Genomic DNA, 14,326 nt, shown 5'->3' on the forward strand with positions numbered 1-14,326 from the left:
GGATGACCCAAGTGAGGAAGAGAACCAGGAAATCGGACCCATCACGTCAGCATGACAGCAGGTGATTTGTAGGCACCTACTGTATGCCTGTCCTCTTGGTCCCCAGGACACCCTTAGGTAGGAGTGAGGCTCTAATGGAGGAAGTGACCCAGCAACACCATTACCTGAGGGAGGGACGAGGCCACAGGACGTGGTGGGGCAGACAGCAGCCCGAGGCAGTCTGGGTTCTTCAAAGAGGAGGCGACCTGCAGGCTGCACCTTGATGCCGTGGAGGTGAACTTATCTCAGTCTAGAAACTCAGTGGAATTTGGTTGTTGTAGGTTCTCACTGTCAAAATCACCCACAATATGGTCTCCTTAGGCTGACTGGCACCCGTTCCCACTTGACGGTTTTCATGGACAGTTCAGAGACTCAGGGTGCTGTAAAAGAGTCAAAAGCCACCCAACTGGCCCTTGTTTGGCACTCAAGTCAGTTTTCACACAATCCTCCCTTGAGGTTTCAAATGTTAAGGCATATGACAATGTTGGCTGTGCACATCACCCAAGGACAGCCCTAGGCTGCTTAGAGATGTCCCCACAGGTCATATGTAGCTCACATCTGTCCAGCAGATGATTCTTTTTGTCCACCTGACCCAGGTCCATCTCACCTGGGGCCACCGTGCCCTCAGTGGCTGACTGGTCATGGAATCAGAATAGGACAGGTTGGTTACCTTCAAGGAAACCTTGTCCTCTGCTAGTGTAACCAGACATCTTATCACGTGCAGAAATTCTGGAATATTCTCTGGTCTTAGCCCCATCTCTGGATATTCTGACTTGTTTCGATTTGGGTGAGGCTAGGGATGGAGCCCAGGCCTTGTGCATGCCAGGCAAGCACACACCCTGGGTATTCCAGGTGGGGCCCTGGCACCTGCAGAAGTGGTTCTGTTGGGAAGTGTGGTCCTGTGGGAGGTGCCTCCTTGGCACCCTTGGCTGCTGAGTTTGTGTAGGGAGCTCTCCTGTTCTCAGGTGCATTTCCAGAAAGACCTGGCCCTGGTTTCTGCTTAGTTCTTCTGCACCTCCTCAGTCAACCACGCCAACCCTGCTCCTCTCTTCTTTCCCATTCCTACTCCAAAATTCCCCCAGCTCCAGGGAAGTCAGGAGGTCTGGAAATTGCTCTTTTTTCTTAAGGGGGTCCTAAAATCTCTGCTGTGGTCTAGGATGTATTGATTTAAAGCTTATCTCCACGAGGGCAAGCTCGTATCCCTGGTTCTGTGGTGTTGGGTGGATTCTGTCTTAATGAACTAAACTGCCACACAACATGGACTGAATGTGTGTGAGGCCCAATCAACAGCAGTTTCCCTCTCGCCCACCCAGCAGGTTTTGAGCCAGACCCAGGTTCCCAGTCTTCTGCCTTTCTCCTTGGTGGCCTCGCATGCCCCAAGGCTGGGCACCTTTTGCCAGCAGCTAACAGAGCAGGTGTGCTAGGCAAGAGGCATAGCAGCTTCCTTAAACTGCCCCAGAGGTAACCATGTCCGTTCTGCTCAGGCAAGCACTAGTCATAGCGCTGCCCACCATGCAGGGCAAGCAGGGAAATGCAGGCTCCTCGCCTTGTTAGACTGTTCAGGAGGAAAAGCCATTGGCTGCCGGTTCTGCCACAGCCACATCATTCTAGCTCCTCCTCCCATATCAGAGAGGAGGACCAGGGCTCCAAGAAGGACCTCATCAGGTAATCTTGCCAGCAGGTGGTGGAGTGGGTAGGAGGCTCTACTGCCCAAACCCCAGCTCCCTGCACTGCCCACTCCTCCCCCCAGCCCTGGGCCTGTGGGAGGATTGAGGAGGGAGTGTGAGAGTGGAGGCCCAGTCAGGGCTTTTGGTCTGAATCTGAACATGGCACTGTGAGCCATTACAATAGACATTCCAGGATGACACCACGTGCATTTCTGAAAAACTTTGCATTCTTAAAAATCACACTCTAAAAATAATAGGAATTACAGTAGAATTAGGCTTAGAGGCAGCTACATCAAAGCAGGGAAGTAATGGGACTGAAGACACGCTAAGACTCTGACGATCCTTATGGAAACACAGTGGTACTGATGGACACTATGTGCACCAGGCTCGCTGTCCGTGGACCTCAGCGCTGGCCCCACTGCTGAAGACTGGCTCATCTGCAGTGAAAATCACCCAGACAGCTCCTCTGACTTCAAGTGAGGGATCTTCTAGAATGCTGGCTTTCTTCACAAGACTCTTAGCCATGTGCCTATCTTTGACCTTGAGCATTCTTGCTAGTGTGTGGATAGATCCTGCCCTTGCCAGGTGGGAAAGGCTGGGTACATTGCAGGGAGGAGTGTACCAGGGGTCCATCTGTTTAAAAGGTGGTCCTAAGTGTAGTCTTTTTCATCCATAACTTCTTTTGTAACACAGAGGAAAGGCCTTTGTTTTGGTCGGCTCAAGCCAGGCCAAGCTGCATGACCACACACACTCTCAGTGGCTCATGGTAGCACAGTCACTTCTTGCTCAGGTAACACAGCAGATTGGCTCAGCTCTGTTCTGGGTCTTCCTCATTCTGTGGCCCAAGCTGAAGATCACCCTAACTCCTGTACAGTGCTGGTCTCAGGCTGAGGGAAAAGGCAGATGGCAGGACCACAAGGTGACCCTTGAAGCCTCAGCTGAGCAGGAGCCCCTGTGGCCCCTGCTCCTATTCAGGGCCCAGATGGAGCCAGGCATCAGGGCAGGACTCACCTCCTCCCACAGGGGAAGGCAGGGAGAGGTGGAAGGTCACCCCCTCCTGTGTCTTCATGGTTTCTTCCCCGCATGGCTGACTGGATGACCGGCGGACCCTAAGACAAAGCGAATAGACTGCTGATCCTCTTCACTTGAAGCTACCTTTCTCAGGAAAGGAAGGCTTTGGTGAAGAGCCTTTAGTGACTTTCTTAAGGCCTTCATATGTGGCTCAGCCTGTGCCTTTTATTGTAGAAAGGGTGTTCTGAAAACACTCCTGAGCTCCCCCAGGCCTAGGGAGCCAGGGGAGAGCAGGGGTGCAGCCTGGAGGGCTGGAGGCCAGCAGGAGAGGGAGCTACTGCCAAGGCCGCAGCACCCACCTCTGGAGTGGGCAGAGCCCCGCAGCCAGTCCTCCTCCCACTCCCCATCAGCCCCACTCACCCTGGCTGGAGCCAAGAAGAAGCCAGAGGACAGCGAGCTGGGCCACACCCTCTGTGGGGTCACCAGGCTGCAAAGCAGGGAAGAAAAGAAAGAGCAGAGGAGGGAGAGAGAACCCCCAGACATCTGCCCTCACCAGCAGCCCTGTGCCCTCCATCCCCACCACCCCACCTTGTGCACCTTTGGGAGGGAGAGGAGGGCTCGCCCCCCTTCTACACACCCTATAGTGCATTCACTATAAAAGTCACTGCTGCAGTTTAAGTTCCAAAAAGGAAACTCACAGCCTATTCTGAGCACCTAAAGAACAAGCAGTGCCTCCAGGTCACTGGGGTCTGGGGAGCTGCTGGACACGTGCAGGGTGGTGGAGATTGTGTGGGGTCCCTCCCCTACACTTTCCCTTTACATTATTTTTCTTGAAACAACCTTAATCTTACAAAAAATGTCTAAATACACTACGAAGATACCTTCTTGAGGGCAGGTTGCAGTCACAGGGCTCCACTGCATCTCCCTGCACAAGTGCGGCACAGCCACCTAAACCCGGGACCCTCCTGGGCCCCTGCGGCCAGCCCACTGGTCCCTCCAGCCTTTCAGCAATGTCCGTGAGAGCAAAAGGGTCTAGTTTAGAAATACTCTCTGCATTTGGTGCACGTATTTAGTCTTCTTCAGTCTGTGACAATTCCTGTGTCTTTCCTTGATTTTCTGTGACTTTGACACTCTGATGAGTACAAGGCAGTTATTTTGTAAAATGACTCTCAATTCGAGATGACTGATGTTTTCTCCTAATGAAGCTCTTGCCTCCGACAAGACAATCACAGATGCGAGGCTGTTCTCGTCGTGTAAAGGTAAAATTTCTAAGCTGATTTCAAGCTGCAAAAGCTTGAGTTAAAGTATAAAAGACTAGGCATTGTAAAGCTTCTAAATGTCAAGGCCTGGGCTAAAAAGTAAAGACTAGGTATTGTTAAAATTCCTCTGCTACCCCCGGAACCTGTAATCTCTGTGAGTTGTTAGGACAATGTGGGAACTGCCCAGTAAATATCTCCATTGATTCCCTGGTTGTTTAATAGCTAAGGGCTCTAGGTAGCATGGCACGTAAGCATCTAGGCTCCAAAACCAATCAGTATAAATTTGTACCCCGCTTAGGAGTGACCAATCACCCCTGCCCTGATTGTTCCCGCCAATGAATGTACTAATCCTGACTCAGAGTTATTGTTCAATTTTCCCGCGCCTCATGATGATTTATTCTGATGTATGCAAAGCCCCCCGTCCTCTCCAAAAAGTGTACTTAAGCTCTGCTTGACCTCTGCTCTGGGCTCTGGGCTGCTCTGTCTTCCTGAGTGAGCCTGGAACCTCAGCATGCTGAATTAATAAATCCCCTTTTGCCAATTGCATGGAGCCAGTCTCTTGTGTGGTCTCTTTCTCCGACGCTCCGCTGGACCCTTACAGTCGCACCCGCCACGAGGCACAGGGTTTGCTGGATTTCCATTTTCCTGTACTGGAGATACTAGCTTTGATCACTGGATCAAGGTGGTATAGCAAGTCTTCTCCATGCTAAAGCTACTCACTTCCCACTGCAATGGGAGGATCTTAGAGACTATGTGAAGATTTCAGTTCTCTTCAAACCTGTAATTTATTCATGGGTCTCCGAAGGCTTTATAGATTCTTGCACTTCAGTGTTACACACCAGGTTAGAATCCATTGCTATAGTTATTTTGATACTCAGTTGTCCCAGACCTGCAGTGGGACCTGCCTTTCCAGCTGGCTTCTTGGACCTTTGCCGGGTCCCCATCATTCCTCGTACACTCCCTCACTTTCTGCTGTCCCTCTTCTAGGCTGGTTGTGTTCTGTTTTGTCCCATCCTGACACAGCCATCTCTCCAGGACCACTGGGCTTGTTTAGTGGAAGTGGAACGCAGAGGCCAAGGCCTGTGCGTGAGTGTGAATGAGTAGTGCTCACAGCTGTGAGGGAACTCTGTGCTCAGGCCCCCTGGCGGTGGAAAGATCTAGCAAACCAGACCTCGACTTCTTCGTCTCGGTATTTACTTCTCCATCCATCGCTCTGTAGTAAAGAGGATCCTTAACCCCAGTGCCTGCAATTCCAATCCACCACGCCCCTGGGTCTGTCTGCCTTGACTCAGCCAGTGACCAGCTGGGTCCCTGGGTCCGTCTGCCTTGACTCAGCCAGTGACCAGCTGGGTCCCGTATCCTCTGGTTATTGGCTTATTCTGTCAGTCTCCCCGATGGCCACATTTCCTGCTCTCGCTGGCACTCTGCACTCAGAGGACCTGATGTAGGTGTTCTCCTACTTCTCTTCTAGGAGCCAGGTGGCTTCTGCTTCCCGTGTATATGGCTGACTTTCCTTGGACTGAGGTTCAGATGAAGTGTGAGGGGTTCAGCTTAGGGGTTAGTGCTATTTTCACTCTGTGTAGGTCCAACTGTTCCAGCACCATTTGTAGAAAAGCCTTTTCTCCCCCCTTGACTTGCCTTGGTACCTTTACAAAAACAAAACAAAACACCGTCTACGTGGCTCTAGTTCTGGACCCCATGCTTCTCCATCGAGCTATTTATCTAGTTTTATGCCAGTACTACACTGCTTTGATCACCTGGGGTCTACAATAAGTCAGCTGGAGTCCTCTTCATTCTTCTTCAAGGTTGTTTTGACAATTCTAAATCCCTTTGAAAATTAACTTTATGCTTACAAAATAAATGCTTGTAATTTTGATTAGTATTACATTTAATTACAGATCAAGTTGGAGAAATTGGTATCTTAACATCTGAGTCTTCCAATTTGTGAGAATGGTGTATTTATCTGATTACTTAGGTCTCTAATGTCTCTCAGAAGAATTTTGTAGTTTTCAGTAAGGGGATGTGAAGTTATTTTGTTGAGTTTAAAATTTGTTAAATTTTTGTTAATACTATAATAACTGGAATTAGCTTTTAGACTTTCATCTGTTTTGCTTATTTTGAAGTTCTGTTATTAACCACACACATTTAAAATGATTGTCTTCCTACTGAATCAACCTTTTTGTCAGTAGGAAGAAATGGTCTTTTTTATCAGTGGCAATGCTCTGTCTCAGAGTTATATTGACTCATATTAATATAAAACTTTGATATTTTCTTCATGATAGCTTTTTTTTTTTCTTTTCTTTTCTTTTTATTTTTTGTGGTATCTGTGATTGAACTCAGGGGCACTCAACCACTGAGCCACATCCCCAGCCCTATTTTATATTTTATTTAGAGAAAGCATCTCACTGAGTTGCTTAGCAGCTTGCTTTTTTGCTGAGGCTGGCTTTGAACTTGTGATCCTCCTGCCTCAGCCTCCCAAGCTGCTGGGATTAAGGCGTGCACCACTGAGCCTGGCCATGATGTCTTTTTAAATTATTTTAGATTTGACCTGTGTCATTCTATTTACAATGAATCTTCCTTTTAAATTCCACTCTGATGGTCTCTTCCTTTGAATGGAGGGTTTGTTTCCCTGTAATATTATTCATATACTATATATACTACATATTATGTAATATGCTACATATGCCATAAATCATATATACTATATAGCACACACACACACATATATTCAACATATCAACACAGTTTATGTCACATATTGTATGGCCCTCAGGTTGTCCCTCTGGAGTTGTGACCCCCTGGAGCACTGACCTACCAACTTCCCTCCGTGCAGTTCTGCTGGTTAAGGGCTAATTCCTCCTGTGAGGAGCTGCCCCTAAGTCAGTAAGTGAACAACAGAGGCTGACAACTTGGAATCTGCTCTGCAACAGTATCCAGGTCTTGGCCAATCAGAACGACCGGCACTGGCCCATCCATTGCAGGTGTCTCCACATTGAAATAAGGCAAAGGCGTCTGTCTTCCTGCTTCTGTTTTCTGTGTGTGTCTTCCTTTTCTCTGGCTATAAATACAGCCTGCACATGTGGTGGGGTGGTACATTCTGAATTGCTGCCAGGAAAAGCCAATGAAGATCTGAAAAACTGCATTCCTTATAACTGTCTTTTAACAGGGTTGCTTTTGGGCTGCCACTTCCCCAGACTTCCTGGTGCCCCGGTGGGTGGGTGGCAGCCTCCTGAGGCAAAAGAGAAGAGACTGAAACATGTGCTTGAACAGGTGCTCAGAGCCGGGTGCTAACCTGTGCATCGCTGCACTGAAGTCAGGTGGCCAGAGGAGGCGGCTCAGGGACCAGGCGTATTGGCTCCAGCCCTGGTCCCCCAGGCCAAGCTTCCAAGGTGGCCCCACCCCCATGAGCCCCAGTCCTCAAGGGCCCCCTATGGCTCCTGGTCGCAGTCACGGTCTCCAGGTGTGGCAGGCAGAGTCAGATGCTTTGTTTTTCACTGGCGAGGTCTCAATCCCTGCGGCCAGTTCCAGAGGTGTGGGCTGCAGCAGCCCCTCCTTTCTCCATAATGGCTGGATGGCGCGACTTGGCCAGGGCCATGCCAAGAGCAGAGGGCCCCGCTGTGTGTTCCCAGCCCTAGTCCTCCAGGTCAACCAGAGGCGGGGCTGAAGATGCCCCTTTCAGCTCTCCTCTGTGAGTCCTCCTGTTCCCCAGGGTCTGGCAGGCCACCTGAGGTTCACCTGGGCTGCATTCCTGGTTGGAGCCATCCTCCCAGTTCTTCCTTCTCACGGGGGCACCCAGGCCAACTCCACGCAGAACCAGGCGGGGTGGCCCCGACACAGGCCATGTTTCCAGGAGGAACCCCCTCCTCAGAGTGAATGCCATGGGGCCTCCCTCCCCTGATGGCTTGCCGTGTCTGACCTGAAGCCCAACAAAGAGCACGTGCACCCCAGAAGCCTCGACAGGTTCTGACTTTGGATTCACTGCTGAACAGTAAATTCCAAATATCTATTGAAAGAAACAATACAGGGAATTGTACAAAGTCTGTGGTACAGTTGCTTCACTCTGTCCCAGGCCACCCCTCAGAGCTGTCCTGGGTTCAGGCCGCCTTGGCACTGGAATCACGGTATTCCACAGGATGCTGTGGTTGAAGACAGTACTAAGTCACTTCTGTGTTTATTGTCAGGACACTGTTGAGGACACTGCTCACCACGTTTGTTGAATCCACCGGAGAGTTTTCTCCCAAGTCCTCTTACTAGGAAGGTTATGAACAACAAATTTGTTATACACCTACTGTTTTTGCTTAAGGACACCATGAACTCTACGTAATTTGTGTTCTCCTCTTTAGAGTTGTTTCGAGGAAGCTCCAGGTCAAACTTGGGCACACCCAGCCCTTGTGCAGGATATTCCTAAGTAGAGCTGGTGACAAGGGGTCTATCTTCCAACTTCCTTCCCCTCATTTTTATCTTCACATTGATTTTGCCTTTATTTGGTTTTCATCATTTGTGCATTTGTGGAATCCACCTTAAGCCTTTAAAAAAATGGGAGTGAATGACCTTGAATAAGGAGAGCGGAAACAGGAAACAGGCAGGAAGTCCCTGGAGCATGGAGGGCTGTAGCTGGGGCAGGCTTGGGACCCCAGGCAGCAAGGGGAGGTGATGCCCTCTGAGGGTGGCCAGGAAGTGGCCGGGCCTTCGGAGGACACCTTGAGTGTCCTCGCGGAGGAGGAGGGGCTGCCTCCGCAGCTAGAGGAGGGTCCACAGGGCACCAGAAGATGTCCTTTCCTTTCTAGCACTTGAAGCAAACCCACCAGTTTCCACTTTGCCCTTTTTTGTCACAGAACTGGCTGGAGGAATTCTAAAGTGGGAAGACTTAATTGGGCATTGCTTATTCAGGGTGAGAATCTTCCACAACCTTTTTTCCTGAATCAGTGTCAGGTTCCCATGATCAAAGCTTTTCTGCTTGCACATGAAACTCACTCCTCATGTTCCCAGAGGCCTGGACAGACTCTCACACTGAGACTTGCCTACGTGGGGACCTCCAGGGTTGGGCAGTGCCTCACAGTGAGTGGGCCCTGAGTGACAGCAGCACCCACCTGCATGCATCTCCAGAGCAGCAGAGGCGGAAGTGGGTGCCTGCAGGATGGCACCTGGACACACACTGAGGCTGTTCCATTCCCTCCCCCGCCAGCAATCAGAACCCAAAGGAGTTTTCTAATTTCTTTGTGCTGCCCAAATGGGCATGGGCCTCACTGTGCCAGCGGCAATTATCCCTGATTGCTGTGAGAAAAGGAGGTGGCAGCTGTCTGGAGGCAGGAGCTTTGCAAGGTGGGTTTTAAGTCTCTTCTCAGCAGGTATCCAGGAAGAGGCTTCAGACACTCTACCAGTTTTCCAGAAAATCAGATTCAGCAAATCCCAATTAGCTGGTTTCCCTGCCTAAATATCTTGTGGTGTGCACAGGCATGCTGGAAGCTGTCAAGGGTGGAAACGGTCTGTTAGAAGTTCACGGAGCCAGCTCAGGAGCATCTCCTGAGAAGCATTGGGCTTTATAAAGCAGAGTCAAAAACACACACCATTTTAATCTTCATGCCACTATCAGCCAGGCATTATTAATCTCGATTTATAGAGGAAGAAACCGGGTCTCAGAACATGATGGCACTTGTCAAACTTGGATCATGAAGCCGATCAATGACAGATAGGACCCAGTCTCAGGCGTAGCTATTTAAGTTCTGAGCTTTATTATTGAACTTTCTCTTTTAGACTGAATGTTTATCAGCTTTTTGTCACTGTAACAAAATACTTGAGAAAATTGTCTTATAGGAGGAAAAGTTTATTTTGGCTCCGAGATTCAGTCCATAGTGTCTTTGGTCCCACTGCTATAGACCTGTGGCAGCACAGGGCATGGAGGAGGAAATCCACTCACCTCAAGGCAGCCAGGAAGGAGAAAGAGGGAGAGGCAGATGGAGGGAGAAAGGGGAAGGGGGCTGGGACAGTGACAGTCCCCAAGGGCATGCCTCCAGGGACCTACTCCCTTCAACAGGGTTCCATTCAGTTAAAGCCCCACCTCTGAACCGCCCTGAGGACCGCGCCCTCAGCACTCAGACGTGGGGACACCCCAGGTCCCAGCCACAGCAGAGAGATGCAGAGCCCTTAAATAAACACAGGAGTCCCACACGTTGCTCACCTCACAGCTCCCTTGGTCCCTGGCTCGCAGCCTTTCCCTCCCGTGTGCTCCCCTCAGCCTCGTGCTCCACTTCTGGCTTCCACTGTCCCCTCACAACATAAAACACACCTTGCTTTCACTTTGAACTTGTCCCATGACCAGGAGGGCTCTGGGGCTTGGCCAGGGAACAGGCAGAAACGCGGCCACACCACGTATTGCTCAGCCAGGTAACAAGGCCAGGCCACCAAAGGCAGTGGATTGATGTTATTCTTACTCCCCTAGCTCTACAGGTGGAGCTGTGGAAATAACTCAGGAAGACTGAAAACCAGGGGCCCTGCTGTGTGTGACTTAGCAATGACAAGCCCTCTGGAGGGTTTTTGGTATTTTTTCTTTGTTTTTTGGTTGATTTTTTGCCTCTCTGAGACAGGTGAGGCTGAAGGCCTGCTAGCACTAACAGTCACTTTTGCAGTAGAAACCAGGTCATTACCACTGCTTTTGACTCGGTGGAGAAAATGCAAACATGGCAAATCATAGCAAAGAAGAGTATATTCTTTAGGGCTGATCCTTGAATCAGGAGAAAAATGTCCTGTCCTTCTCCACCAGTCTTTGAGAGAGAACAGTGCTCAGACACGGTGTGTACGCAAACATTATTAGTTGAATTGATTAGTTAATTATGTGAATTGAAATACCCAAGAAATCCAATATTCCTTACCTTAGATTCAAAACCTAATCAACATCTGAAAACATCTGTACTTTGTCCATATGCTAATTGCACATCAGCTACACTCTAGGGTCCCATGCCACCTTCCAACTGCATTTCACAGGAGCTGAGGTCTCTTGGACAGAGTATTTTTGCTAGAATTTGATACTGTTTACAGAAAGGTAATAATTCAAAATAAAAAGAAAAGCTTCATCTAGGATATGAACAGGCAATGCACAGAAAATAAGTGAAAGTGACTGTTAGCCCTTTGAAAAGGTGCCCAATATCACTTTTTTCTTATCACAAGATGAATGCAAATTGAAACTACACTAAGATACCGTTGCTTGCTGGTAAGGTTGGCAAACAACTAAAATGTGGCACGTGCTCTACTGGTGAGGCAACCATGATGCAGGAGGGCCCTTTGGCACTGCTGGAGGGAGGGGAGAATGGCACAATTCAGACGAAGAGGAACTTGGCCAAACCTAGCAGAAAGATACCATTTGACAAAGCAGTCACCCTGGAAGTTAGTCTTTTGGGAATCGAGATTCTACAACACTATCCCAAAAACATACTAGCAAGAATAGCACAAGACAAGATGCACAGGTACCATTGCAACACTATTGGTGATAAAGAGTAGCAGCAGCTGGAACCGATGGGTCAATAGTTAAATAGGCAGAGCTTCCACCACACAGCAAAATACACTGTAGAAACACCAAGGAGGGTCTCTCACTACAGTGATCGCTAGGGGACAGTGTTGAGGGAAGCAAAGTGAAGAAAAACATGCATGATATGCTACCTTTTATATAAGAAAGAAAAAAAAAATAGCTGTCTATGGACTAAGACCTCCAAGACTATGAGCTCCCAAATAAACCTTTCCTTTAAAATTGTTCTTGTCTGGTCTTTTAGTCACAGCAGTGAGAAATCTGACTAAAACACAGGTCATGAGACCTTCCTGTAGGAAGTGCCCTCCTGGCTACCTGGAGGAAAGAGCATCCTCCCTCCAGGACTATGAGCCAAGAAGAATCCGAACAGGCCTTCCTAAGTCCCTTGTTGATCACTGGTACCTCATATCCTTTTGCCTTCAATCATATTTCTCCATGACTGACCGTTCCTCATCAAGTCCACTATGAAAATCACTTTAATTTAACTGAGTTCCCATTTTGTTATAAAGGCCCTCAAGTCATGTGGAAGTTATAATTTGTATGCTTTTCTGTTTTGATTTTTGGTTATAAGATCTTAATCATGAACCCAAGATGAGTAGAAAACATTTTCCTCCTCCACATTAGCATTTCTGCTTTTTGATAGAGGGAATAAATAATACATGGCATGATGAGTACGGTTCTGCTATGGACTGAGGTTGAAGAAGCTGCATCTGTGTACCAAAGACCCTACAGACGTGTGACCTTGGCTAAGTGGAACATCAGAGGTGTGGTGCAGATTGGGAGCCAAAGTTATCTTGGGCTACTTTTGTCCCTTTTAACAGTCACTTCTTATCAACCTCTGTATCTGACACCCTTGTGACTTACAGAAAAAACTCTCAGAATGTATTGCTAAGCTTGAAACACCTCTAGCCTCCACCAACCTCAGAGCTGAGACACCTGAACCCTGTGGAGGAGACTGCGCCATCTCACTGGGGTTTGCCTGCTGGAGGACCTCACCCGTGTATTTAGTAAGTACACTGACTCATGACTTTTTATTCTGTGACTATGAAAGGTCATGTAACCTCTTTCACAGTGGAACATCATCCAAACTAACTTGAATCTGTGTTTCAAGGCCATGGTCACACTGATATTTGGCTCAAAGTAAACTATTTTCTTATTTCCTTTAAAGTTGAGTTATTATTTTACATCAACAATTTCCAAGAAACTGGTCCCATTGGTAGTCTGGGGGAAAAGGAATTGGGTACCCTGGGACAATGGTGTCATGCTTAAGAGTTTCTGTTTACCCTTCTTAACTTCTGAATTTGAACTACAGAAATACCTATCCTACACTTCTATAAATATCTTTTGTCCCTATACTGGGGAGACAAAATATACATACACAGCTTTACTACAAGATGGAAAATGTGACATGCTCTGAGGCAGAGGAAAATTGTCCTGGGCTGGGCTGGAGAATAATTAGGCAGGAGTGAGAACTTATGTTTTTATGTGTGTCTATTTCTCTATTTTTTTTAAGGTACTGAGACTGAACCCAGAACCTCACCAGACCAGCAGGTGTTCTACCACTCAATGTCCTAGTGAAGCCAGACTTTGAGAGCAAACTCCATTCTCCTCTTCTCCTGGCAGGTGGCATCAGCTCAAAGTGTGGTACCTGGAAGAGCCAGCTTCTTCCTCTGGTATTGAGAGTGTGTTACGGCTCTCAGGGTGGGAGCTCAAGATGCTGGGCCATGCCCACCACTCTTGCCATGGACACCATTGCTTACTGACAACTTTTCCCTGGGTTCTTGTCTTACAAACCCAACAACAGAATCCAAGGGTGGAAAGAACAGGATTTATTCAAGTGTGAAAAAGAACAGAAAGTATATCTAAAATGAACAAATAAAATTAGAAAATAGAAACAGAAGTCTCACAGGGACAACAGGTGAGCCTAATAGAGGTTGCCACCTGAATGTGCTAGTCTAGGGGGCTTCTCTACACTTGGGTTAACACCATTGGTCCAAATTCATGCTCATCAGGGCTTGGGGAAGTGCCATGCTACTGGCTAGCCCTACAATCCCATTCAGCTCTGCCTCACCTGTTTTATACCCATTTGTTGGGAAGCGAGAGGTTCGTGAAATTGGGGATGTTGCAGGGTGGGGGTGTATGTAGAGCAGGTGTCCACACCAGGCCAGCCTGCCCCTGTGAGGTGACAGGTCTGCACCCTCTGGCTCCCAGCTCCTCAGACCCACACTGGGATGGTGGGTTCTGTGGCCCTCCAGGGCCACAGCTCCAGGACAAGGACTTAGCTTCATTGTTTAAATATACTTCAGTGGCACTAGAAGGAGCTTCTCACCTCTGTGTTCAAGTCGTGTTCAGAGTACTGTGGCCTCTGACATTTTGTTTTGGTTGGGGGTAGGTTAAAAACAGGTCCCAGAAAATGAGAAAAGTTGAAAAAGGCTGTTGACAGCATTTGGTAGAGTCAGGGTCTGAGGTCATTAGTTAGAGGCCTCTTAAGTGCTTGCCAGCCTCCTCTGTGACCTGTCCAATGTTCAGGTAGCTGTGCTGAACACCAGGGTGTGCCAGAAGGACACAGAAATGCATGCTATTTTTAGTGAGTTCTAGTACAAATGCTAGATTCTCCTTGGAACCTGCTGGCAGATTTGCCTCTCAGCTCCCCAGAAGCCAATTTTATTTAAATTGCCCTCTTGTCTGTCATCTTAAATGGTGAAATGGACATTTTAGATTCTTCAAACTGCTGTGGTGGGTGAATAAAATCCTAAGGTGGCAGCCAATGGGGGCTGCATTGAACGTTTCAGGGTGGCTTTCTATTTCTTTATTTTTCCCTTGCAAAAAGT

General features: G+C 48.3%; 1 long non-coding RNA gene across 1 annotated transcript in view; it reads right to left on the bottom strand.

Annotated features, from left to right (window-relative positions):
- The window catches only part of LOC308640606, a 663,035-nt gene that overhangs the window by 427,886 nt on the left and 220,823 nt on the right, over window positions 1-14,326 (bottom strand). The gene's annotated exons all lie outside the window — the stretch shown is intronic.

Source organism: Spermophilus citellus (assembly GCF_964194105.1).
Source record: "Spermophilus citellus genome assembly, contig: SCAFFOLD_55, whole genome shotgun sequence".
In the NCBI taxonomy this organism is placed as follows: domain Eukaryota; kingdom Metazoa; phylum Chordata; class Mammalia; order Rodentia; family Sciuridae; genus Spermophilus; species Spermophilus citellus.